The 26,952-nt window shown below is 45.6% G+C and overlaps 1 protein-coding gene across 2 annotated transcripts in view; it reads right to left on the minus strand.

The window, feature by feature from the left end:
* MAPRE3 (microtubule associated protein RP/EB family member 3) overlaps window positions 1–24,884 on the minus strand; it is a 50,355-nt gene extending 25,471 nt beyond the window's left edge. Inside the window, exon 1 of one of the 2 annotated variants that reach the window (XM_059080041.2) lies at window positions 24,594–24,884. The gene's annotated coding sequence lies outside the window, so the exon portion shown is untranslated. The remainder of the gene's footprint in view (window positions 1–24,593) is intronic. The other variant, XM_059080040.2, reaches the window with a different exon arrangement.
* Window positions 24,885–26,952: the final 2,068 nt, after the last annotated feature.

Raw genomic sequence — 26,952 nt, forward strand, 5'->3', positions numbered from 1 at the left:
TCCCCTCTGGGCTTGTCAGACCACACCTGGAATGCTGAATTCAGGTCTGGGAAGCAAACTTTTAGAATAACATTCACGAGCAGGGGTATGTTTGAAGGAGAGTGACCACGATAGTGGAGGCAGTGAATATACTCAAATCCAGGTCATGTGAGGATCTGATGGAGAAACTGGGGGTTTAGTTTAGAGATGGAAGAAAAACTCAGGCTGACCCAAGAACTATCTGTAATGACTTGAAGAGCTACCCGGGGAAGACTGAGAATTAGACTTCTCTGTGGCCACAAGGGATGTAATTGTGACCAAAGTGCTGGACGTACAAAAAGACAGATTTTGACCAATTGAAGAAAAATTTTTCCAGCGGAGCTAAAGGCGGCATGGCTATCCCAGAAAGGGGTAAGGTCCCATCATGGCAAGTTTTGAAGCTGGATGACGCCCTCTGGGGACGTCTAGGGAGGTCAAGAACCAGAGTGAAGGCTAGACTAGGTGAGCTTTTATTTTTAGGTGACCTCTTAAGGTCCCTTCCAATAGATGCTGATTGTATTACTCTGTCTTCTCTGACCACTCCAGCCTTTGGCAATTCCTTATCCCTCTATATTTAATGAATTTTATGAGTTTACATAATTCATTTGGTGATTAAGTATATATGTGGCCTGCCACACAACATTTAAGGTACCAATCTATCCTTTATATTGTCATTTAATTTTCCCCCAATATTTTCCCAAACATATGTGCCTTGAAGTCAGGGATCGCATATCATGTATTATACATTTTGGTCCCACATATCTATTGTTCACAGTAGAATAAAATGTTTTAAATGCTCACTTCACAACTTTAATTTGTCTGCTAGTGGGCTTGTCTTTTCCCTCCTGAAAATTCATTGGAGAGTAAGAACTAATTCTTCACTAGATACTTTTTTTCCAGGTATTTTCTGTTCCTCCAGTGAAGAGCTTAAAAAGGAAACATTATAGGCGGTGGTCTCTGCTAGTTAAGGAAACCTCAGTCTCCTAATGTCTCATCTATTTCTCATGGCTGCTCAAGGACCCCAGAGGCAAGAGCTCCACTTTTTGGACCCACCAGCTTCCAAGAAGACCAGACACTCTGATAAGGATAACAGAAGGAATAGACACAATGGACAGGCACGAATGGGCCAAGCAGACTCAAGATACAATACTCTCATCTGCCGTCTTCCCATTGTCCTCTATGGCCCAAACATCGGTGGTCTCCAAACAGGGACGGCTCAGCAGTGTCTCCCAGAGAGAGCTTTTCCAACACACACACACACACACACACACACACACACACACACACACACACACACACACACGCCCCTCTCTAGAGCTCAGGTATGTGGAAAAGCTCTCCAAGTGACACACACACACACACACACACACCCCTCTCTAGAGCTCAGGTATGTGGAAAAGCTCGCCAAGTGATTCTTATTTGCCCTCCAACCTGTTTGAGGACCACTTTTTTCCCCTAACACCATCATTAACCCCATCCTTCCCCTCCAGTTATTTTTCATTTATCTCTTGTGGGTTTTTTTTGCGGTACGCGGGGCCTCTCACTGTCGTGGCCTCTCCCGTTGTGGAGCACAGGCTCCGAAAGCGCAGGCTCAGCGGCCATGGCTCACGGGCCCAGCCGCTCCGCGGCATGTGGGATCTTCCCGGACCGGGGCACGAACCCGTGTCCCCTGCATCGGCAGGCGGACTCTCAACCACTGCGCCACCAGGGAAGCCCCCATTTATCTCTTTAGATCACTATAAACTCACAGATTATTTTATTCAATGGGCTATAATACATTACTATCATTTATTTGGAAGCTCAAACTGTCCCAGTATTGGCCATTGGGAGCCCCTTTCAGCTGGTTCCTATGTCTTTTATGACACATCCCTAACATTCTCGGAGAAGTTCCTTACTTTCTGGTGTAAAAAGATGCTCCAGGCTCAACTTGCACTTCACCTGCCTCCATCTTGGAACAAGCCATTTCTCTAAGGATTCCTGGTCCTCTTAGGGGAGAGTAAAAACCTCTTTTGGGGCTTCGCTAGTGGCTCAGTGGTTGAGAGTTTGCCTGCCGATGCAGGGAACACGGGTTCGTGCCCCGGTCCGGGAGGATCCCACATGCCGCAGAGCGGCTGGGCCCGTGAGCCATGGCCGCTGGGCCTGCGCGTCCGTCCGGAGCCTGTGCTCCGCAACGGGAGAGGCCACAGCAGTGAGAGGCCCGCGTACCGCAAAACAAAAACAACAACAAAAAAACCCCAAAAAAGCCTCTTTTGAAGACTTAAGCATCATATTAATATTTATGATAAAAGAGGATTGAAGTAAAGTCAGGGAAGGACAAAAAGGAGCCCCCTCTGTGATTATGACTAATAAGTAGGGGTCAGCAATTATGAGCTAGAGCTCCCTCTTTTTAGTATTTGAATTTTATTTTATTTTTTTATACAGCAGGTTCTTATTAGGTATCAGTTTTATGCATAGAGCTCCCTTTTTTTGTAAACAAAGTTTTATCAGAAGACAAGCACACTCACTCAATCATTTACATCTTGTCTGTGGCTGCTTTCATATTACAACAGCAGAACTGAATAGCCTTGACTGAGACTGTGCAGGTGGCGAAGTGTAAAATACTGGCCCTTACAGAAAACGTCTACTGATCCCTGCTAACAAGTATCTACATGGTATAGACAGGATTACCTATCATGAGGAATAGTGTGACTTGGCGATATTGTAAACAAGACAAATACATCTCCCTAGAGGTCACAAGGCAGCACCTTTATCAATGCAAAATAAGCTACAAACTTCGAAAAACTGTCACATATTATGTAGAATCTGGTTGACAAGGTAATAATAAACAGAGGGGTGGTTATTGTGGGACCTAGAAAAAAAGTGCCTGGAAAGTAAAACTATGTTAGTGCAATTTTAACATTATCCAAGGAATGGCACTCTGTTTAGTTGACATTGGCATTCTAGTCACTAGGACTGTGCCTCTTCTAGGGGAGAGGGGAGAACTAATTAAGCTTGACCAGAGTGTTATGATACATCATTTATTAACATCTTGCAACTCTGTTTGCTCTGATCTTATGCTCACAGAGCAAGCTCTGATTGCTCTTCTGATTTTCAAGGCACCGTATCGGGAAGAAGTATATCCCTTGTATTAAATGTACTTTCTGGTACAAATGTGCCTGAGCAAATAAATATAAGTCGGTTTTCTCAGGGCTCAGGGACCTTAAGTAGAGCTGATCATTAAAGTATCAGATCTAAAGACCTGAGAGGCTAGATCCTGAACTGTGTCGTTTCCCTTAGAATATGGCACAAAACAAAACAGCCAAAACAGCCAGATCGATCTTCAATACACCTCTTTCAAAGCGGGCCGATGCAAAAGTATGCTGAAATGTTGGACAGCTCCCACCTACAAAGATTAGGGCTCTAGCCAATCCTGAGGTATCCTGGAAGCATTCCTTAAAGTCAATGTTCTCAATAAGCTTCTGTCTTGTGGGAAAAGCCCACCCTCTACTCAGGAGAACACGGCTCTTAAGGTGTCCATTATAGTTCTGGCTTTCCTGCTGAGCATGAACTTTCAGACGCAACCAGTGGCCAAGACCAAGCTGGGCCTACACTAGTAGGACAAAGGACCAGAACTGCCCTATCTCCTAAATCTAGCAAGCATCAGTGTTGCTAAGGCTAAGAAGGGGGCAGAGGGCTCGGCAGCTGGTCCTCAACCTGCCATTTCACTGGGCAGGGAGTCACACCCATACACACCAAGTGACTATAGCAGAGTGTATTAAAACTACAACATGAATTCAGGGCAAGGGCAGTGTCTTACATTAGTATTTTTAATTCTAAAGCATGGTGCAAAGTAGGTGCTTAATGTTTGTTGAGTGATCTGTCTTCTCTTCCCCTCAAACAATCCATCCACAACTTCTAGAACAGGTTAGTATTAAAAAAAAAAATCTGAGAACATTACTCAGTGAGAATGAGTGTCCTGCTTCCCATAAAATATGACTTTAAAACCTTTTTTGGACAAAAAGCATTGCTGTAGTTTTTAGATGTAAATATAATGAATATGAACATATCTCATTTATTCTTCTCCCTTAATTACAGAAGGAATAACAGTTTCTGATTTCCCCAAATCATGAGGTTAAACAATTATAGACATCCAGTTTTTCCTAGGAAGTTGGCATAAAGGAAGGATGTGTGTGGGTTGTTGGTGGTGGTGAAGGACAGGAAATCCATTTTCATATGTATGGTCCTGGGGCTGATCAACCAAGCCTCCCCGGACTCTGTTTTAGATCTTCTAAATTCAGTAAGTACACATCGTGTATCCACCATGTGTCAGGGACAGTGTGGGACACCGGTGACAGGCAGATGAACAGGATGAGGCCCCTGCCATCAAGGAGCTCACAGCGGAACCACGGCGAGAGACACACAGAATGATGACATATACAAGGGCTATAAAATCAATCCATTCTTCCCTGGTAATTATTTGAGCAATTACTCTCTTGGTAATCACTTTAATTGTTATTGAATTGGAAAAGTAAAAAAGTGGTATTGAAATTCAAATAATATAGAGGTGTATAAAATAAAAAAGTTTCCTGGAATCAGGTACATGTATTCTTCAGATCTTTTAATATACATACTCAAACTATGTATACACATATTTGTTCCATTGTTTAAAGAAAATATAAATATTCTATGACCTTTTTTCCCTTTAAAAATATCATGGTTACTTTTCCATGCAGTGTACAGAGATTCACCTCATTCTCTGATGGTTGCATGGTCTTTTGTACCCAAGAATAATTAATTTCTCTGAAAAGGTTAGGGAAAGTTTTGGGCAAAAGGTGATATGTGATCTGGCCTTGAGAGAAGAACTGGAGTTCATCATAGTAAGAAAAGCCAGGAAACGACGCTTGTGATGAAGGAAGGGAGTGGGCACAGCCTGAGAGCACATGAGAGGTGTGGAAACACACAGTGTCTTTGAGGACCATCAGCAGTCTGGAACACGGTGTTCCTCGAACTTCGGTGTGTATCAGAATCACCTCGGGAGTTTCTTAAAACTAGCTGTGCTGTCTCCTACCTTGAGACTCAGTAGGTTGGTGAACCCAAAGTCTTTGCTCTTACCAATACACTAGTCTGTCTCCCCTTCTATGATAGTGTGGATTCACACCATCCTCCATAAGACAAGCAAGGCAAATGAAGGCCCAGAAAGCCCCTATGGCGGCACAGGAGAAAATCCTGGCATCCTTACATTTCACTGTCACTCGGCCGTTTCATTCTCAGTCTTCTAGCATCCTCTCCTACACCAACTTTGCACTTTGTGGTTTTATATCATCTTTCATCGGAGAAGTTCAAAGTATTCCCAGTGTTGACGTCATGGTCGGGCAATGGAAACAGGTAATAACCTCATTTTACAGAAGGATAAACAGAGGCACTGGGGAACTCGATTTCCTACCATGGTGAATGAACACGGAAGCTGAGAACAGAATTCAAACCCGCCTTTCGTCCTGTTCATGATATTATTGTCCCTTCCCCTGAATTACGGACTTTGGATCACTTTTCTCATTAATCGAGGCAGTGTGTGGAAAACATCCTGCACAGGAAACAGCTCACAGCAGAGACGAGCCATTTCTCCCCTGGTAACAACCAAGGAGGGGCTCCCCAGGGCCTCCGGAGCTTAGTGGGTGTTTCCTGATGTGCTGCTCAGACCAGTGAGCCGAGAGACACACCATGTAACAATGGCACTGGCAGTTAGAACCTGGCCTCCAGCCGGTCCGTCTGCCTAGGAGAGGAGAGGAGTGTGGTCTATAGAGAGGTGGCCCTAGGATGATGGGTTGTTTTTTGTCCCCTACCTTGAGCTTCATGCTCCAAACTAGAGCATGTATCCAATAAGCTGCTTCTTTCTAAAGTGAAATTCATTAATTGGAGTCTCAGACCTTTGTGTTATGAAGAGAGGAGCTGAAGCAGAATTAAGCCATTAATTATCTGGCGAGGTTCCAAAGCACTCACCATAACTTCTCATCGTGTTTCACAAGCATGTAGGACACCTTTGTCTAACGCCTTGTCCTAGAAATGAGTTCGAGTGGTTAGGAACACAAACATTTCTGCCCTAACGGACTATTCTCTGATCCCTTTATTGGTTGTCAAATCTCCTTTTAAGATTCTCCAGTTTTATATTCAATCACGAAAAACCTTTTCAAAATAGGCCTTGAGTGTTTTCTAGTAGATAATTTTAATGCTGAGAATTAATTCTCTTCCCCCTGTCCTAACTCTACTTCTTTGAAGTCAGCATGCCTTTCATCTGTAAATATGAAAACAAACATTAATAATTAATGACTTATCATTCTCTCCAAGTAGGAAGTTTTATTCACTTCTGAGGAAGAAATAATTATTTCCCAGAGTCAGAGAGACAGGTAGGAGCAGAATGGTAACTCTGCTTTTGATGGTCTTGATGTGCGTTCAGCCTGCCTTGAGTAATTCCACGTGCCTTCAAGAGCAACTATTACTGGGTTGTTCTCTCTTGAGTACTACTGACCCCTCTAGATGGAAATATGTTTCAAACGGTGGATCTTCAGCTTCTCACTCTCCCGTCTGACCAACACCCCCATGAACCACTTCCATCTTTTACGATGGAGCCATAACATCTCCCACATGCCCTGTACGCTGAACTCCCCAAGCCATTACAATGAACTTGCCCCATTACCTCTAACCCCAGTACCATGTATACTCTTGTGATTCATCCTTTGGCTCATCTCCCAGAGGCTGTGTCTCCACTGGGCAACAGTCCTATGACTGATGGCTGCATGAAATGCCCTTACAGACCCATTCAGCTAGACTGCTTGATAAGCACCAAAGGTGAAGGCTGTAGGAGACACCCCTGCCACATGTCATCACCTTGAAAGCTTAAAGGGAGAACTTCACCTTGCCTAGCTCACATTCATACCCCATCTCTTCAAAAAGTTTATTTATTTATCTATCACCATTTTCTGCCTAGAAGAACCTGTGAGTGTAATGCATTCCATGTTTACTACCTCTGCAAAAGACGTGTTTCCTTTGATACTGCCTTTCTCACTTCAGGGAATAGCATCTAATTTGAACACTCAGGGACGTGGTAAACGGATCCATCATTCTTACCCACACCCTTTAGGATTTGCAGACTGTGGTAGGTCCCCACAAAATGTCCTTGTCCTAATCCCTGGAACCTGTGAATATGTTACCTTAAGTGGCAAAAGAGGCTTTGCAGATGTAATTAAGGATTTTGTGATGGGAAGATCAGTCTGGATTATCCAGGTGGCCCTAACATAATCACAGGGGTCCTTATAAGGGGGGAGGGAGGGGTAAGAGAGAAGATGTGATGATGGCAGCCAAGGTCGTAGTGATGCAGGGCCACAAGGCAAGGAATGCAGGCAGCCTCTAGAAGCTGGAAAAGGCGAGGAAAGGATCTTCTCCTAGAGCCTCCAGAAGGAACACAGCCTTGCCAACACCTTGATTTTTAACCCACTGCCTTAGTTTCCTAGGCCTGCTGTAGCAATTGCCACACAATGGATAGCTTAAAAGAACAGAAATTTATTCTCTCACTGTTCTGGAGGTCAGAAGTCCAAAATCAAGGTGTCAGCTGGGCTGCACTCCCTTTGCAGGCTCTAGGGGAAATCTGTTCTTTGCCTTTTCTAGTTTCTGGTAGCTCCAGGCATTCCTTGGCTTGTGACCACATCACTCCAATCTCTGCCTCTGTGGTCACACTGTCTCCTCCTCTTCTCTCTCAAAATGCCCTCCATCTCTCACTTTTAAGGATACCTATGACTGATTCTAGGGCCCACCCAGATAATCCAGGGTAAGCACCCCCTTTCAAGATTCTTAATCACACCTTTTGTCATATAAGGTAATATTCACAGGTTTTGAGGATTAGGACTTGGGGAGACACCGTTTGGCCCACTATACCTATTTCAGACCCCCAGAACTGTAAGATAATAGATTTACATTGTTCTAAGCAACTACGTTCACGGTAATCTGTTATAGCAGCAATAGGAAACTAATACGCAGACTGATCGTATCTCCTCTCGCTTGGATTCTCTAAGCTGAAGAGTCCCTCTTTGTTCTCCTACTCTGTGGAGATGGCTCTGGGTTATGCTGGTTGTTCTGTGACCTTGGCACTGGCCTAGGCCAGACCTGAGGTGGTGGAGCCTACCTCTGCCATGTTACTTCTATGAGGATGGCTTCACCTACTCAGATCCACACTGTCAGAACATGGAGAAATGAGATGTACAGAAGAGAACCTAGAACTAGAATACTGAGAAACATCTCATGAGCTGGGAGGATGGCCCAGGTGGGATTCGGACTGACTCTGAGGAAGAGCCAACATCCTTCCCCAAAGGGAAGAAAAGAGTTTCAACAGCACATATCCTAACCTCTCTCAGGGCTGAAGCACGTCTATCTAAATGGTACTAAGCAGCTGATAACTAGGGTGGGGAAGGAAGAATTCAGAACCTGGGAATGTCCCTTGTACCCCTTCAGTGAATTTAGGCAATTCAGCTAGTAATCCTGACACATTTAGACATCTGTAGCTAAGTCTAGCTGAGGCAGAGTTTTATTCTGCTTAAACAAGTCACTGGCCCTATGTTTCAGCTTCTTCACTAGCACAGTGAAAGCATCTTCCAGGGATGAATTCAAAACGAAGTTCCCTGACGTTATTTCAGTGTCTTAGAAATAGTGCTACTGGGGACAAAACCAAATATGATGTTACCTGGGACAATGGAAAGTGCTTTCCGCAAGTATCTTGCACTGGTTCTTGAACATGACTACTGGGGACATTGTAAGTGGACAGGATCTTAACGTAATTAAAAACTGGAAGAAAATGTAGCAATGCATTCACCATAGTAAACAACAGTGGTGGCAACAGGTTTTTTTTTTTTTGCGGTACGAGGGCCTCTCACTGTTGTGGCCTCTCCCCTTGCGGAGCACAGGCTCCAGACGCGCAGGGTCAGAGGCCATGGCTCACGGGCCCAGCCGCTCCGCGGCATGTGGGATCTTCCCAGACCGGGGCACAAACCCCTGTCTCCTGCATAGGCAGGCGGACTCCCAACCACTGCGCCACCAGGGAAGCCCAGCAACATGTTTTGTGAATGGAGGGGCTTGGGGCTGGTAATCTGGTGGGAAGAGGGAGACAGAAGAGAGTCTTGAAACTGTGTTTGCAGAACCAGCACACATTTGTGTGGTTTACCTGGGCGGCCCTGCAGGGGGCAGTACTAAAGCCCCCCGTGGCCACCCCTTGATGCCACTATTTTTGAGTGGTGGAATTACAAGGGCTTTAATTTCCTTGTTTACTTTTTTCTATCTTTTCCATTTTCTCTAGAAATGAAAAATAGTAGGATCTCATGTTTTTAGAAAAAAATAATAAATATGTTAGAGTATGTATGTAGAAAAAAAGCTGGACAATTCAACAAAATTGTGGCACTGATTTCTCCTTGGGGGACAAGGTTATGGAAGACTTCTACTTTCTACCTTATGCATTTCTGTAATGTTTTAATTTTAAAATATTGTAAAGGCAATTTTGACTTACATTTGTTATCCAAAAAAAGGTTTTTTTGATGACTCCTATACACTAAAGGCATTAGTTAAACGCACATTGCTCTAAGAAATTTTTCTGAAATATGGGCTAGGTAATAGTGATTTTTGAGAATAATTTTTTTTTAATTCATAGGAAAGCTAATGTATGGATACAAATTAGGACGCACGGATTATTAGGGTGAGAATGAGACAAGTGATACAAAAATTCTCAAGAGTGTTCTTCAGAGGAATAACAGGACTTGGCAGCTCTCTGAAGAATCCTTTTCCAAACCCTAAATCTCCAACAGGGGGAAAAGGACCAGAGGTGAGAGGCGACTGCTGTTTAGGGACAACGTGTAGTAAAGGCTTCTCGGTTATTTCTCTTAGCTTGCCTCCTGCCCTCAACCACCTAGTGCAGCTCAGGTACCTGAGAAAGCTTCCTAAGGAAGCCAATTGGCAGCCTCTTGGGAGAGACTTTTAAGGGGCTGTCAATGCCAGAAAACCAAACAGTTCGTTCTAGGAGCTCTAAAACAGCTAGTTATTATCCCCTCATCCCTCCTGAAGCAGAGGTCATCTGCTTCAGGCAGGAAGTAACATAATTTCCACAGAACAGCTAGATGCTGCCAGAACCATTGGAGTTCAGATGATGAACTTTGAAGATGAAGCAGCAAATTGGACCTCCTTAAGTACTCCTGCCAGGGCCTGTGCTATCACTGGGTTCCCAGGGCCCTCAAGGGGGCCTCGGAAACAAAGTCCTCTCGAGTTACGATCTTTAGCACATCCCAGAACAGCTCTGGGCCAAAGTAGTGCCTGGCTGGGTCTTGCTAATGGAGGCTTCCAGGCCATGGGAAGTCCTCTGGGCTACAGTCAGAGGCTTGTCACATCTGGGAAGGCGCAGGCTACTGATTCTACCTGTTGTGAGGCTGGTTAGGTTCAGAAAGACGTCTCAAGAAGCAGATCAGTTCTCTGGAAGTTGGGGGGTGGGGTGAGGGTGCTACAGGAGGAAGAGGACGTCTGGAGTCTATCCTGGGAACCCAGGGGACTCCTGGGTCAAGGGCTGGTCGCCCATACCCAGGAGAGCGGGAAATGGGCCCTTGGGAGAGCTTACACGAGGCAAGTCGCCTTTGTCTTTCTGTGAGCACAGATTACGTGGAGGGTTTGGTCTTTGAACGTACTGTCTCTCTGTTACTGGAAAGGTACCTCTGCCCAAGTGAGGCCTTACTGAATAGGGTGGTGGTATCTGTCCTCTACTTCCCTTCTCGCTCTCAGGCGAGCCGGTTTGGCCTTGCCGGTTTCCGGTGCCACTCCTTCCTAACGTGGAGACCGAGAGGCCCAAGAGCCGCTCTTTCTGTTACTTTCGTCCGGTAGGGACGAATGTGAGGGGCTTTTGGTTTATTACTGCAGCCACTATCTAGTCACTCCTAGGAACTGCCTCACAGAACTAGGGACTGACAGCAACAAAGTACCCCTCAGAAATCCACTCGTTCAGCAATTATTTGTTGAGCCTCAACAGTTTCTAGGTCTTATATGGATGAGTCAGTCAGTCTTGATCCTTGATTCATGAAGCCTGTTACCTAGTGAAATACGTAAGTAGTAATAAAATCATACAAATAACTACGTAATTATAAGCACATTAAGTGCTGTAGAGTAAACATACATGACTAGGGGGTTTTGAAAGCAATGGCTTTCTGCCTCTTAGTGAAACATACATTTTATATTCAATCCGATACATACACGAACTCACACCCCCAGACATAGATAATAAAACAAAAGTTCTATTAAACAATTCTTACTCTCACTATGAGTGATGCCCTCTGGTATTTTCTGGTCTTTTCATTTGTTTATGTTTTTGGCTGTACCGCGTGGCTTGCGGGATCCCCGACCAGGGATTGAACCTGTGCCCCCTGCAGTGGAAGCATGGACGTCCTAACCACTGGACCACCTGGGAATTCCCTGGTCTTTTCATTTAGAAAATGCTGGTTACAACCCAATAAATTGGTCTCACAACCAATTAGTGGTTGTAAGCTACCATTTGAAAAGCCCTGTCATGGGGTCCCCAACCTGCAGTGGAGTGGGGATGGAGGTCACAGAACACTTTCCCCTAGGGAATGACATTTAGGCCAAGACACAGTGAGGTTATGGAGACTCGGCCTAAAAAGGCCAGGAAAGAATGCTCCAGACAGAGGGAACAGCATATGCAAAGACCCTTCATTTAATAGAAAAGGAAAGTGGGGATCAAGGAAGAGACGTGCCTTGTTCAAGGTCGTATAACTCTAAGCCCAGGTCTCCTAACTCGGAGTTCAAGGTTCTTAAGCCTACTGCAGTCTATTAGCTGCAGTCTTCCTCTTCATTTTGCTACTGATGGGCCAAGGGCTAATTATTCAGACGTAGGCTGACTAGGAGGCAAGAGAAAAGAGCCACGGCAGGGGGCTGTGTTTACAAAGGGCCGGTTTAAGTCTCCATGCAAAACACTGCACCTCAGTGCCTACCCCACCTGGCTTGAGGCCTGCACTGCGAGCTGTTTGTTCCTTCCTGGCAGGGACTGGCTGGGAGCCACACTCCTGCTTAGTCCTGGCTCTCATGAAACACCATTTACAAAATGTCCAGGCAAGGTTTAGACTCAGCTGAAGGCCCTGGAAAGGATGCAGAGCGCTGGCCCTGGCTTTTCCATGTCCCTGTGTTGATGTTGGCACTCCCTTTCCATGTGTTTCCACCTTGCTCAGTTCCCTGCTTGGCCCCTGTGACCGCCATGCGTGGTCAGCTGTGTAAAGGGCTTTAGCTGTGCGGTATGATGGTAATGTGAATATGGCAGGTGGAACAGAGGCCACAACCAAGGGTGTCAGGGTCAGGGTCAAGGTGGATGATCTAGGAGGACATGAGAAGAAGACGGGTCACAGGAGGCAAGGGCCTTAGGCCAAGTTTCAAAAGAGGCAAGAGAGAAACAGAGCTGCTATATACAGTTGTACAGTTTGTACACTGCACAAAGCACCCAGGGAGGGGATGAGTGAGGCTGAAACGGAACCCGCAGTCCACTCACAAAACCGCGTCCCTGGCAAGGGGCTGTATCTGCCTGGAGGAAGAACCTTCACCGACAGAGGCCAGAGAGGAATGGCTCGGTAGGGCTCCCGGGCAGAGTCAGAAACAGCCAGACCCACACAACAGTGCATCGGAAATACGACTGCCGAGCCTAGGGAAGGTCAGCCTGCTCAGCTTTTAAACACTAAAACCATGTGGGTGGATAAGGGCTGGTGGTTGGGTGCCACTCCGTAGCGACAAGCTGTGACCACAGGAGCAATGGCTGAAAGCAAAGACACCTCACGGTGCAAGCCCCTTATCAAGCCGGACTCTGTGAAGCTCCTCCATCTTCATTTCTCCTCCATCAGCCTCAGAGGTAATCCTGCCACACGCGGGAAGCACAGCTCTACACCAGAGATTTTAGCCACAAAAATGTTGCTGGTAATACGTGCCCACGTTAAGGGAAGACACAACAACAACAAAAAACAACAACGAAAACACCCCCAAACATTCTACAAAGGTGAATAATTGAAAGTAAAAACAGCCTCTTAAAATTAAAATCTTCCTCTGTCGGAAACCTCCTCCCAGCTCATTGCTCACCTTCCAAACCCCCTTTCTGTTCTCACTGGAGACTGTAATTACTTTCCCCCTCATTCTGCTGACAACCAGGGCCTGTCTTAGATTTGCAGAGCCTCCTTCCACCTCTGATCTTAGGGCCAGCTGCTTCACTGCCACCTCAAACTCTGCCTCCCCAGAAACCTCGCCCCGAACACGCTAAGCCACCCCCATCCTCATGCTGACCCACTAACTGCCGCTTCTCCAGGCTAGAGGACTTCAGAGACTTAGCCCTTAGGAATTCATGGGTCTAACTCAGCCCTCACCCTTGCACAACAAGACTTTCATTCACCTCTCAAACGCCCAGGCTCATTTCTCACAGTGGTTAATTCAGACCTTCAGGGCCTCGCCCCCCACCTCAGCAAGCAGCCTGGGCTCTGTCTCACTAAGGAAAAGGTCTTTTATTCGTACGAACTCCAGCTATCTCCCCTGGACTTCACCCTGCAAGTCAGGGGTAGAAAGAGCTATACACTCTCCTCCTATCAGTCTCAGAGGGAGGGAGTCTTTCCCTCTCCTGCAAAGCTATCCCTTCCCTGGTGTTCTCAAGATCATTCCTATCTGCTCGCTTTCTCTCTTGTATGTGCATTATTTTCCTCAAATAACTCCTTTGCCTTTCTACCATCAAACATGCTCATGTCTCCCTATTTTCAGAAATCATTCCAAGTCAATATTAAACTCTTACTCTGATTGTAAGTTGATTGGATCACCATGGAGAACAATGTATAATAAGGCTATTAAAACAACAACAATATGGAAACAATCTAAGTGTCCATCAGTGGATGAACGGATAAAGAAAGTGTGGTATATACACAGAACGGAATATTATTCATCCAAAGAAAAGGGAATCCTGCCATTTACAACACGGATTGACCTTGAGGACATTATGCTAAAAGAAGTAAATTGGACAGAGAAAGACAAATACTGTATTATCTCGCTTATATGTGAAATCTAAAAACACTGAACTCATAAGACACAGAGAACAGATCGGTGGTGGCCAGAGGTCGGGGAGGGGGTGAGGGAAGTGGGTGAAGGTGGTCAAAAGGTACAAACTTCCAGTTATAAAATAAATAAGTCCTGGGGCATATAATGTGCAGCATGGTGACTCTAGTTAATGATACTGTATTATGTATTTGAAAGTCGCTAAGAGAGCAGATCTTAAAAGATCATAACAAAAAAAATTGTAGCTATGTGTGGTGATGTACGTTAACTAGACTCACCGTGGTGATCTTTTTGCAGTATATACAAATATTGAATCATTATTTGCACACCTGAAACCAATATAATGTTATACGTCAATTATATCTCAACTAAAAAAAAAACCTAACATTGTTTGTACCATTTGCCCTAGTAACTCTGCTTTATAGGATATACCCATGAAGAAATGACCCAAAAAGGAAAAAAAAAAGTAATTTGTACAGTGATGTTCAGAGCAGAGATACGTACACTTGCAAAATATTGGAAATACCCTAATTGCCCAATAATAGATTGACGGTTAAGCACATTTTGGTATCACTATAATGGAATACCACAGAGGGAATGGGATATTTGAAGTGACAAACCTATGGATTATGCTGATATAGAGAAATCTGTAGATGAAGCACACTTTAATACACAAAAACTACATAAACAAAAAATGCATGCTTGCTAACGTTTTATATATGTTTGAGGAGAAAGAATAGAATTGTAACAAAAGAAGTTTGATCCTGCTGCTTCTTCTGGTTACTACTTTTCTCCCCTTCCCTGTTGCCGTTCTCCGGTGACTATCTATTGCCTCTACTTTCTCTGTACCCAGTTCCCTGCTTAACGCTACCCAATCTGGCTTCCATCTCCAGGGTTTTAGTGGAGTGACACCCTTGCCATGATTTTCTTCTAGATGAATCCTTGAGTCTAGTTAAACCAGCAGCACTGAAGCTCTCTTCCCTTGCTCTGAAACCTCCTACTTCCCCACATTGCTTCACTTTTTTCCTAATTATGGACAATTCTCAAAGCTTACTACTTGGGGCTCTGGTCTTTGTGCGCTGTACCCAAGACCCCTGGAGAAACCCCCTTGCAGGGAAGCCATCACTCCTGTGTTGTTGACTCTCACACCCATAGCTCCATCCAACCTCATCCTCAGCTTCTGGGCTTTTGTGATCACTCCACTTGGATGTCTCCAATTGCCATCTTTAGTTCTCCATGCCTAAACCAAAACTTGTCCCCAAACTGTCTCTTCAACTTCCTAATTTCTGACTAATGTCCCCAATGTTGTCCAAACTCTCACAGCCTCAATCTGGTAAAGGTGACCTACTTATGATCCTTGGCCAGTCATTCCTTCCAAGACATGGCACCTTGCCTCATGGAAAGCCCTCTCTGGTGTCCTGTCTACTCAAAGCCTTCTCATCTTCAGGACAAGCTCAGGGTCTGCTTCCTTTGTGAAGTCTTTTCTGATTACTCCAGTTCACAACGATTATTTCCCTCTCAGAGCCCTTTTTGAATTTAGACTCTGTAGTGCTAGTCACTCACAATATGTTGTTCTTTTCATTTCTTCTGCCTGAACTCTCTTACTCATCTGTCCTCTGGTGGGTGGGATCCTACGCTACCCTGCATACCCAGCTCCAATATGCTTCCCTCTCTGAAGGCTTCCCCAGCTCTTACACGCTCAGGGTCACTCTTCTGCCTGGGTTACCAAAGCACCCTTTCCCATCACTGCTGGCGTTCCCACCCCCTTGTGTGATAGCGATTTATATAATTTTGTGTCCACTTCTCTTGCCAGAATGTTAGCTGAGTTCCTTAAGGGCAGAGACCATGGCTTATACCACAAAGCAGCACAGATGTATTATCAACACCCTGTGTCGTCATGCACGCTAATCATTCCACACATCCACCTTATCTTACAAATCAGACTGCAGTTTCTCATGGACAGGGGTTGAATCTCGTTTCTTTTATACCCCGTAATGACTCAGAGTACAAAACAGAAAGGACTTGGAGAGATCTTATTGAGCGTATACTTAGAATAAGGCCTTAAGAAGACAATATGCAAATTTATATGAATAACCTATAAACCTGGAAACTATACTATCTGGGGAATACAAATGTTATCAACGCTCAAAACGCTGTACCTTGCTATTTTAGGGCCAGCATAACACATCTCTGTACTTAGCAGTGGTCCTGTCACTTAAAGGTGTTAATAGGATGCCCAAACGGGGAGCTTTCAGCTGTGAACTCTACCCATCTAAAATCAGGACATGGGCTTCCCTGGTGGCGCAGTGGTTGAGAATCCGCCTGCCGATGCAGGAGACACGGGTTCATGCCCTGGTCCGGGAAGATCCCACATGCCGCGGAGCAACTAAGCCCGTGAGCCATGGCCGCTAGGCCTGCGCGTCCGGAGCCTGTGCTCCGCAACGGGAGAGGCCACAACAGTGAGAGGCCCGCATACCACACAAAAAAAAAAATAAATAAATAAAAATAAAATCAGGACAGATCACAGGCCAAATCAGAGACCCTGATAAGCGGCAATAATCTGCAGGGACGGGAGTGGGGGCTGACGGCTGTCTGCCAAGAGTCTGGTGCTGCAGAAAAGTCTAGCTACACAGTGCATGTTACATCACTGGAGATAAGCCTTCAGTGAGACACTCCCCATATGGGAAGGGATATTTAATTTCATCCAGTGGTCCAAGGCCTGCCCCCTTTCACATGGCACAACATACAGCAGTTCAACTATGATCCTGCTGACTCAGAGCAGCTGAGATTTCACTTCTTACCAGGCAGGAAACACCATTTAAGTTACCACGTGACCAGGACAACACCCCCAAGAGAAGATGAATGCTTCTCCCACAGTCGCTCTCTCCAGGTGGTGGAGTGTCCCCAGCGAGCCACACCCAAAGACATGTTCACTAACGATCCCAGGTGGCAGCGCAGGCCTCCGCCCCGTCTGGGACAGGTGTCTGGGGAGTCAGAACCACTTGGAAGAAGAGGCAGACCCTGCTTAGAAAACACTTATATAGCAGCACAGGCCTAGCTGTGTGATAAACCCCATGGTTCCTCAGCTCTGCGTCCCGGTGCTCAGAGCTGGGCCGACACCACCACTGGTAGAGGGCAGGTATCAGCCCACCGGACAGGCCACTGAGATGGTGCACAGTGTGTGTGCATGGATGGGAAAATGAACGAGAGGACAGCGGGCCGGGCCAGCCCCTCCCATCACAGTCAGCAGTTCCAGGGACCCGCCCAGCCCATCCCCGCGGCGGCGGGGGCTTCTGCTGCCAGGTGGCCACCCAACCTTCTCCACCCACGCTTGGAAGAAAAAGGGCCTCTGAGCTGATGGCGGAACAGAATATGGCCAGGGCAAAGGGAGGAAGGAGGCTGCTGCAGGCCTGGGTGGAGTCTTTCAAAACAGATAGTTCAGATAGGTGCACAACGGCCAAAACAAGGGAGAAAGCCTCAAATAAGGCCCCCTGAGACATGGGGGAACCGGGACACCAGAGAATCTGGAAGACATGGGGAGAAAAAGCCCACCCAAATGGAGCCCTGTGGTACACGGGGTTTTACTGAAATTTGATAAATCTAAACAGTAAAAGTTAAGAGGCAAAGAAGACTATATTGTAAGACACTTTCTTTTCATAATTTTTTTTTACATCTCATTTGAGTCAAGAGAGACTACCTCATTTGGACGGTTGGACTTGAGAGTTTCTAGACTATGGTTTTAAGTCACACACCCACACAGTGATACCCCAGGCATGTTCTCTCTCAAAGAAGAAATGAAGTACTATCTAAAGGAACACCTTTGAGAAGTGTTTACCTTTAATCATGACCATAGTGAAACAAAATAATAAAAAATTAGATACCTTGAGATTTTCTTAGTGATTGCTCTACTACATGGCAACTATACATCACTGGCTTAAAAATTTTGTAATGAAAGTTATAGCTGCTTAATGCAGAAAAGTTTGGAACACACTGAAAAGCACTCAGAAAAAACAGTAATCCCATTACTTAAAGATAATCACTTATGGTTTTGGCATATGCCTTTCTAGTACCTTTTCATATATTTTAAAATAAAATTGGTACCATTCTTTTTTTTAAAATTTATTTTATTTTATTTATTTTATTTTTGGCTGTGTTGGGTCTTCGTTGCTGCGTGCGGGCTTTCTCCAGTTGTGGTGAGCGGGGGCTACTCTTCATTGTGGTGAGCGGACTTCTCATTGGGGTGCCTTCTCTTCTTGCAGAGCACGGGCTCTAGGTGCGTGGGCTTCAGTAGTTGTGGCACGCGGGCTCAGTAGTTGTGGCTCGCGGGCTCTAGAGCGCAGGCTCAGTAGTTGTGGTGCATGGGCTTAGTTGTTCCGCAGCATGTGGGATCTTCCCGGACCAGGGCTCGAACCCGTGTCCCCTGCATTGGCAGGCGGGTTCTTAACCACTGCGCCACCAGGGAAGCCCGGTACCACTCTTGACACACAATTTTGCATCCTTTTTTCGTTGATTATATCAAAAGTTTCTGATATCAAAAAATATTCTACAAGATTTTTGATGCCTGTGTAGTATTTTATCTAGGTGAACTGACCAATGGCTAATTATTGATCCTTTTGGTTGTTTTACCTATTTGATATTATTAATAATGATTATAATTAATAATGTTGCATTAATAAAAATCACTGTATAGGTATTTTTATATACATCTCTGATTTTCACAGTATTCCTAGAACAGCAATCTCTGACCTAAACATATGCTCCTTTTAACCTTTCTGATACATACTGTCAAAACTACTCAGCAAATTTGAAGTCATGCTTCTTGCTCAGTTATTTTAAACATATCACACAACTGGTATGTATCTCCTATATACAGGAAATAGTTTCAGGAAAAAAATCATTTTACATGGAGTCACAATATTTAGATAGGCCAAATCTTTATTTACTTCAGGCAAATGATGCGTCCAGAGCTCAAAACACCAATGTTACGTTATACCCGTTTAGGAAAGTTGGTAGGGCACGATGCTAGTGAGAATAACATATTGGACTTAGGCCAGTATTAGCCAGTCACCTCTACACAAAGGAAAAACCATCCTTGGCCACAGGAAGCCTCACTAAACTTGGCCAACTGCCACACAAATTTGTACTCTTGGCCAAAGGGAAGATTGCGTGATGGAATGTGGATTACTCATCATAACCCATCCTCACTCTCGGTTAAGCAAGTCAAGCACATGTCCAATAATAGGTGTGTCATCTTTCTATAATAAACGGGACATCTGGCTAGGAAACACAACTGACCAACTTAGGAGAAAACTAAAGCTCAATAATACTTAATAATTTTGTCAGTTTATCAGTGATTCCCAGGGGAAGCAGTTAATAAATCACTGTGGGAAAGTTGTGCTTTATCAGCCCGATCTGATCTAAAACGCAGCTACCATAACAGAGTAGGTCAGCATTTCAACTGGGTGCCATTATACTTCAAGCCCTCTTGATGCTAAGTAAGGGGCACGGAGTTTTCATAAAGGTCATCTGGTCAGATGCCATTTTCATCAATAGTTGAAAATTAAAATAGCTTATTAGAATAACAATGATTATTTCAACTGTTCAAGAGAAGGAAGGGACAATTCTCAAGAGGGAATGAAAAGACGAGGAAGAGGTGGTGAGGTAGGAGGTCAGTGAAGTATCCTGGGCTGCCAGGGAACAGCCACTTTGGAGGGTCCTGTCCTTACCTACGAGCCTGGTTTGGTGCGAACTGGCTTGACCTGTTTGAAGGAAGCAGTCTAACCCTATCTGTCCCAAGCATTGACGGCTCCAAGTAAAGGCAACTGCTTCTTGCTCACCAAAATGTACTTACTGAAAAAACAACCCCTACCAACTCTATTGGTCTTCGTTAAATTACAAAAGCACACAGGCTTCTTACAACAATTCACAGATAGAATTCTATATGAAAAAAAGTTCTCCTTTGAGTGTCCTTTTCACTCCTCCACACACAAATTCCACTTCCCAGAGGTTAAAACTATTGTGTTTAAATTTTCAGTCTTTAGATGCCTACTTATGAGTATTTTCTTTCCAAATGAAATTTTTAGGAATTTAAATTCATTTGTGTTCCACCTGAATGGCTTGCCCGGGCTCCCTCATTACGTGGCAGTCTCTGCCTTGACTCCATCTGGAACCGTTGCCACCCCAAATGACCTCCCTTTACCTCTCCTCACTAGCAAGGAGGTTTCCCTCCTAAGGCAGATAGCTCCTCTCCTGGGCCCTCCAGATCTCCCACATGCGGAGCCGATCTGAGCAGTCGCCAATTAAAGCTACACCTCTAATAGTAGAGGAACTGAATGAAGGCCATTGCGAGCCTGACTCACGAGGGAGAGCTCAGCAGCTTTTCCATTTCAAATTAAGATCACTCCCCAGACTGGCCTCCCCAGTGGAGGACTAACCGCCAGCACGACATACACAAACGCACGAAGTCTCTGCTCTCCTAGTCAACTGCTCCCGCCCTGCCAGCCTTTCAGATAACCAGGTCAGCTGAATACATGGAGACAAAGGGGCAGTTCATATACTCCTATTTTGGCAGTTGAAATAACACTGCAAGTGCCAGGTCTTCACAGGATAAATCCCTCTGTGCATGTCAAACACACCGAGAGGCCTGCTGGGAGATGGGGGTTGCTGAATTGAGGGGCCAAGATGGACTTAGGTCATGATAAAATTTGGAAAGCATTATTTTTTATTTTATACTTTAGTAATATAAATTAATGGTTGCTACCTCTTATTAAGCAGGTACTCTACATACGTCCTTTCATTTAATCCTCCAACCACCCTGTAAAACAGATGGTTATCATTTCAGGCTCGCAGATGAGAAAACTGGCACTCGGGTTCCATAACTCACCCAAGGCCACAGGGTCAGGAAGTGGTGGGACTGGGATTTGAACGCAGGTTTGTCTGCTTCCAGAGGCCAGACCACCTCCCTTTCTCAAGGATAGGGATTAGAAATCTCTATGGCTTCCAGGAACCACAGAAGGTTACATTCTGGGAGCTGGAAGATAATCCAGTTTGCTCCTCCTCTCGGCCCCCTTTCAGCCCTCTCCACCTTGCTTCCTGGAATACAGCAGTAGCCTCACAGATAAGAAGTGGCGAAGACTTCAAACACCCACCTTCGCGTTTGCTTTACGTTAGATGATGCAAATTTAAGAAAGGAAAAACTTCCTTGAAGTTGAAATGCAATGCGTGGGGAAAAAATATTTTTGAGGTGGCAAGAATAAATACTTAATTAGACAGTGTGACACTCAATTTCACCTGGCTTTGCAATCAGACAAAAAACAAGCCCTTGTCTACAGGGCTAATTACAGGCTACTAAATTATTTTTTATTAAATCCCTCTGGAATATTAAAGATGAGGGATGAGGTAACATGGTATTGTAGAATAGCCCTAGACTGGCAATCTGGGTTCTAATCCCAACTCAGCCACTAATAACTACCAACATTAATACGCATGGTGTACACAGTTGACAAAATGTTTTCACATACTTTCTACATTAGTTGGGTGACCTCAGGCAAGTCACTAACTCTTGGTGTCTCATATTGAAATCTGGAAATGAGAACACTGAACCATCTGAAGTCCTCTCCACTTCTAACATCCTATGGGGGGGGAGGACATGTGCCTTAGGATCTTTACAAATATGTCTGTGAAGAAATCAGATGCATTCTGGTTCAGAAAAATTACATTTTCTGCTCAGCTTCTGAAAGATGTTACTTGGCTAAATTCAGGTATAGCTCATAAGATGTTTGCTGCCAGCTAGTTGGCTCAGCTTCTGGAGGGTACCATATGAAGGCCTTGGGATGGATTCCCACATAGGAACTTTCCTCTCTTCAATAGCCAACTGCCATGCCTAACTCCAGTCAATCACCTTACATACATAACCCCACAGAGTAGGCTGGCTTAGGGAAAGGACTTAAGGAAATCCGTCCTCACAATGCATGCGCTCTCAGGATCATCACATACCCAGGAATATTATAAATATCATTCTCAGTTCTAAGACACGCAAATCCCTCCTTCAAATCTTGCCGCTTCCTGGCTATTTTAATGTTCCTGAAATTAGGAGGCACCGTAGACTCAACATATATATTTTGATCTGGTGGTGTTAAATGAGTTTACCTAAAAGCTGCTGGTAAATTGCTGGTGTGTCTTAGAATCAAGAAAATATAGTGCTACAGAACTACGACGTAGATCACATAGATTTAGGTCTAATTTGGTTCAAATCATGTCCCTCTCCCTGATCTTAACAATTACATTTGGTAACAACTGGATAGGCAACATATAAGACACAGGTATTAGTCCTGTTTCCCAACAGCAGCAGTTTAAAAGGCATTCCATCATTATCTCATAAAATACAGGTATGGATTTTAAAGGCAAATTAACCTATATAAAAACCACTGTGATGCTCTGGAAATGTCCTATCCCACAGTAAACTGTAAAGGGAACATTTTACTCACACTCTCCTGATCTATCTAGCCTTGACACATTTTCTTGCTTCTTAATTCACAACCCTCCACCCCAGTAATATCGCTGATTCCCAAAATACACTCAACCCAGGAGGAGCAGCTCTCCAGCACAGCTGTCCGCTCCTGCCCTGCTCGGGTATTTCGGTGAGCTATGCAACACAGAGAGGACCACACAGAAGGAATGTAACTCTCAGGCCCTACAGTTCCCATCGCCCCGCAGGCAGGTGCATCCCACCAAACCCCAGACTGGCATTCGAAACAGAAGAAACTGCACTGCTGCATGGGGGCAGTAGTTTTCCTGAACTTCATCTCTATGTTTAAAACTAGGGCGACAGCCGTCTTTGCTACTGTAAACTAATCTGATGGGCATGGGGGTGGGGAGTGGCTCTGACGAGGCTGCCAATAGGCCATGATTGAGCAAACTCAAGGCGCAAAATCGTTATTTCTCACTGTTTGCAAGCCAGAAACTCCAAATTTGTGGGTTCTTCACCATGATTTTTAGAACTGAACCATCTACGCCTTTTGCACCCTGAAGTAAAAAAACCCAAAGCCTCTTCTGCAGTTTAACTGGGTGATATTTACACATATTTTCTAACAGTACACCGAAATCTGGAAGCAAAAAAAAAAAAAAGAAAAGAATCAAAGGAAGTTGGCAATGAGGTACACACAGTAGTTAGGAGCCCTTGAGTTGAGGCACGTTTATTAAGAGACAGCTTCTGGCTGTGCGCACCAACTCTAACTTCAGCTCCATTTCTTCTGAAAAAAGAAAACAGTTTGGGATCCTGCTCTATTCCAAGATCAGGGAATGCACAACGGGCGGGTGGATGGGTAGCAAACATAACCCAGGGAATTGTTCAAATATGCTAGAACCCCTATCAGGTGACAGTCCCCACAGAGACACAGCTGCAGGAAACAGGGGGTGCAAGCCTCAGCCCTACACCAGAGAGAAACCTCAGTTCTCCTCCTCCTTCTCCGCTCTACACATGTTATGTTAAAACTCACTCTTGCCCAGTTGGTTACCACTTGGAATTTACAGGTATCAGAGATCACAACCCTTCAATATACAAACAGTAAGCATTTGCTACGGGTATCAGCCCTGTTTCCAAACCTCCCATTATATCCATGTTGTACTGCGGGGGGAGCGGGGGAGGGAAAGGGCGGGGGGGGGAGGGAAGGGGGCGGGGGGATGGAAAGCATGTTAAAGAGTACTGCAAGATGCTTATTCACAACAACGCACTGGAAGCGCAGGAACTTCAGCTCCCAAACGCAACCTTTTCTTCCCCTCCCTCCACTCTCCCTAGTCCCTCTCCACAGCGCCCGCCAAAGCCAGAGCTCAGCCCACTAGAAGGCTACCGTGCACTAGCGAGTGCTCACTAAGCAGTAGCTGATCATGATGGGGAGGAACGCTTCCCAGCAAATCTACTCGGAAAGCCCCACAAGCTCTTAGCAGCCAGTTAGAACTGTCCAGACCTGCTTCCCCACGCCAGCCAGGGCAGGAGCGTGTGGGTAGGAAACCTGAGGCCCCAACGTTTGGGCAGCCACAACGTCCCCCCTCCCCCCCCCCCCCCCCGTCTCCCCTCGCTCTCTCCCTTGTCACTCTTTTTCTGGCATATCACTGGGGAAAACCCGAGAGGCCGGAGATGTCAGGCCCAAGAGGAGTAAGGAGAAGGGACAAGGGCGAACGGGAGGCAGTTTTTTGGGGAAAAATCTGTCCAGAGCAGAGGTGCGGTAGCGCCGCATCCAGCAGGGAAGAACCCCCAAGGTGGGTCTGTGTGGCGAGAAGGGGAGGGGGAGTGGCTCGGGGAGGCCTGACGGCTGAGGCCGCGGGGAGCCCAGGAGAGAGGGATGGAGGAAGGGAGGCGGGCGTGGGGGAGACGCAGTTGGGGGGCGGGTGCGCGGGTCGGGAGGCGAGGGGGGCAGCTCGGTTCCCCTCCCCCAGCTCGGGCCCGGGCCTCCCGCTGACTCAGCCCCACGGCGTCTGTCGCCTCGGCCTGGACTCACAGTGCGCGAGATGGCTCCGGCGGAGGCGGCGGGGGAGGGGACAGGCGGCGGGGGCGCTGCGGCTGAGGCTGCGGCTCCGGCCGGCGGCTCTGGGGCGGAGGGTCCTAACAGAGGCCGCCGCGGTCTCCGGCTTCAACGCACAGAGACTGCGGGGGAAGAGAGCACTGCGCAGGCGCGATGCGGCCACCGCTGTCAGTCCGAGCGGGGCGGGGCCAGGGCACCAGCCGTCTCCAGGGCAACTGGTTGGAGAGGGAAGGACAGCCCCTACTTCCACCTTGTGTTAGCAACTGCGATGGGAGGTGGGGACGACGAGAACAGTCCCTCTAAGTTGCCATAGCGACAAGGAGAGGACACCGCCTCATAAATTTACGGCGGTATCGAGGGAACGCTCTTACCTTGTCACCATGGCAACTGGAAACAGCCCCTTCGTTTTTCCTTAGCAACAGGGTAACAATTCTTCCCCCCTCACTGATCACAGAAAAGAACAACCATTTACACCTGATTCCATAGTAGCCAGATGACGGATTCTTTTTTTTTAAACATCTTTATTGGAGTATAATTGCTTTACAATGGTGTTAGTTTCTGCTGTATAACAAAGTGAACTAACTATACATATACATATATCCCCATATCTCCTCCCTCTAGATGACGGATTCTTATCTGTCTCACGGCTACTGCAAAGGAGAAAGGGGAGAATATTTCTTCTTTTTTAGCAACAGGAGAGAGCTAAGACTGGGTTTTCTCTCCTCTCTTGGTTTATGGCTTTCAATCGCAGCCTGTTACTCTAATCCCCAAGTTCAATTTTCCTCTGCCTGTGTTAAGCATTCTTTTTTGTCTCCTGCCAGAAAGTCTATACCTTTACCTCTAAATGGAGCTAACAAAATCGTCTATACATATGTCGCGAATTTTTATCAACCTTATTGTCTCTGTCCCAATGCATTTGCAAATGATGCCTGTTTCTTCACCTTGCCCACTAGCTGGTTTAAATTCTACCGCCTCATAACTAGCTCCTTGATATGTTCATTGGTGTTCCCGAATTCCCTGTTCTAGGTCAGCTTTTTTGGATCTCCCCAGTTCTTCTAGATCCCTCTTCTTCCTGTCCACACCTACTGTCCTTGTCGCCCAGGGTTCCACTATGCTCACCACTTCATGATTTCATTAGCTTGGTTCTCTTTGTGCAAACTACTTCTGGGTCTCCTTCCCTCAGCCCTGACTCCTGTGGATATCTTAAGGTCACCCCTGTACCCATCTTGTACATACCTCCTTTTGTATGCCTCCATACACATCTTACAGTATTGTCCTTGGTTTGCATGTGTCTCTTCAGTCAGACTACATGCCCCTTGTAGGCAGGAATTCTGTCTTATTCATCTGCTCCCTCAGCATCTAGCACCCAATATGAAACATAGTAGAGTTCCAATAAGTGTTTATGGAACTGGATCAAGTGAAGACAAAGATTTTCTTCAAAGAAGAATCTTCTTTGACCCCAAAGAAATAAGTGAAAGGAGTCAAAAGGTTAAAAAATTTTTTTTGTTTATCCTCACTTTCTCTGACCTAACTGCCTCAGAGTCTCCACTAATATTTTCCTTATGATCTTTGCACATATTTAATCTTTAAGTACCACTGATACTATTACACCTCTCTCACTCCCTTAGCTCTCCATCTTAATGCCAAAACTCTAGTCATCTATTAATTGAGATTCTGGCATTCTCTATTTCCTGACTCCTCACCTGTAGCTAGTCTCCCTTCTACACTGTCCCTAATGTTTCCACTAAATAAATTTTCTCACAAGGTACTGACCTCTTCAATGATTCCTGTCACCCTCTATAATCAGTACAAGCTCTTCATGTTTTACTATTCTACCATCTCCTAACCCAGCTCAGATCCAGCGCTCTTGGTGAACATCACTGGATTCTGCTGGGCTTGTTGACATGCTGCATTCTCTTTGAATGACTCAGAAGTAAGAATTCATAGGCTAGCATTCTTTTCTGAGTCTCCCTGTATAGCTCCCAGAGATTCCACCCCAGGACTATGGGTGTTAAAGCACTCTGACTGAGCCCATTTTCTCAGGAGAGAAGGAGAAGGCAGCTGACTACAAATAGAGTAAGAAAAGAGAGGGACACAGTGTATGCTGAGTCAAGATGGTCTCCACCATCCAAGGCAGTTCTCAGAAAGGAGAGGGTTTCTTGTAGAGGATAATTCCCAGGGCAAATCAAGGGGTTAGGACAGTAAAAATGCAGGCTACACTTTTCCTAGCTACAGAGTTGGAGAACTGAAGCTGTTCCTAACTGTATCTATAGGGTGTCTGGGTGCCACGAGGACATGGGAAAATTTTCAGACTCAGTTTATTTTGCTTCTCCAT

The sequence above is a fragment of the Kogia breviceps genome, chromosome 11 (assembly GCF_026419965.1).
Source record: "Kogia breviceps isolate mKogBre1 chromosome 11, mKogBre1 haplotype 1, whole genome shotgun sequence".
Classification (NCBI taxonomy): Eukaryota; Metazoa; Chordata; class Mammalia; order Artiodactyla; family Physeteridae; genus Kogia; species Kogia breviceps.